Source organism: Pterocles gutturalis, unplaced genomic scaffold, assembly GCF_000699245.1.
Source record: "Pterocles gutturalis isolate BGI_N339 unplaced genomic scaffold, ASM69924v1 scaffold31463, whole genome shotgun sequence".
In the NCBI taxonomy this organism is placed as follows: Eukaryota; Metazoa; Chordata; class Aves; order Pterocliformes; family Pteroclidae; genus Pterocles; species Pterocles gutturalis.
Genome location: NW_010126649.1, coordinates 43,754 through 44,922, shown reverse-complemented (window position 1 = coordinate 44,922; position 1,169 = coordinate 43,754). Strand labels below are relative to the sequence as shown.

The following is a 1,169-nucleotide window of genomic DNA, read 5'->3' as shown; positions in this document are numbered from 1 at the left end:
CCCACAGCCGCCGAGGTGGCGGGGCTGAGGCGGCGTTCTGCCCCCCTTAGAGCACTTCAAAAGTGGTGGAAAGGCGCAAAAACTAACCGCCCAACGTGGGGCTCGAACCCACGACCCTGGGATTAAGAGTCCCATGCTCTACCGACTGAGCTAGCCGGGCAGTCCTGACACCAAGACATAACCCTAACTTATTTTATTGTTAGTCTGAAATTTCCTGAAGATTCCCTTCATCCTTTGACAGCTGCTGCTGAGATTCTTTATAAATATTAATGATTGCTTCTCACAGACACTGTTTGATCTGCATCACACCACAGACGTATGCCAGTGAGTTCATTTATTATTACTTTTTGTTTGTTTGGTTGTTTTTTATTTTACCATCAGAGAGGAAAAGACTTGATTGTTGAGTGTATTTGTATTCCAGGGTTGTGTTCACGCTATTTGGTGAGACTTCCTCACAGAAGAAATTGAAAAGCAATTGTTTCTCTGCTAATTTTGTTCTGCTTTGAAGATGGTGAGTATCACAGTGCTGTTGCATAGTGCCATAGGTGCCTTCATATCTCAGCCTTACTGATGCAATCTCTCTCCCAAGGTGCCATGACACTGTTTCTCCAGAGTCACTGTGACAGTATTTTCCTGGTGTGTTATTCTGGTGCCTTTGATCTCATGCCTTTGTGCCTGCAAACCTCTATATTGTTGTTAGGGTGGGTTCTCATGGGAGGTGGCTACCACTGGTGTGAGAATTACACCCTGTCTCCACTCTCTCCTTCAATTCTTGTTTTGCAGATTGTGGTTTATAGCAGAGAAAAAGCAAACACAGACCACAGTAATTTAAATATGGGATAAATATTATCCAATAATACTTGTGCACTAGAATTTAACAGCCAATGGATGTGCCACACTCACGCTTAATTAGCACATTCCAATTAGTGCTGACAGCATCATAAACTGGAACAAGTACCAAGGACTTTGAGCAAATCACAATGGAAAGCACTGAGGGGAAAAGCATGATGGATCATCCTCCTTGACATCTTCAGTGTTGCTGCCTGCTGCACTGGAGAGAGGATCCAGAGGAGGACTCTTCCTGCTCTTCCTGTCTGGCTACAGGGGACAACTTCCTTCCCTCTCCCTCTCCCTCTCCCTCTCCCTCTCCCTCTCTCCCTCTCCCTCTC

At 45.4% G+C, this 1,169-nt stretch overlaps 1 non-coding gene across 1 annotated transcript; it reads right to left on the bottom strand.

Moving 5' to 3' along the window:
- Positions 1–87: 87 nt before the first annotated feature.
- Positions 88–160, bottom strand: TRNAK-CUU. Its single transcript has one exon. It is a non-coding gene; the product is annotated as a tRNA-Lys (tRNA).
- Positions 161–1,169: the final 1,009 nt, after the last annotated feature.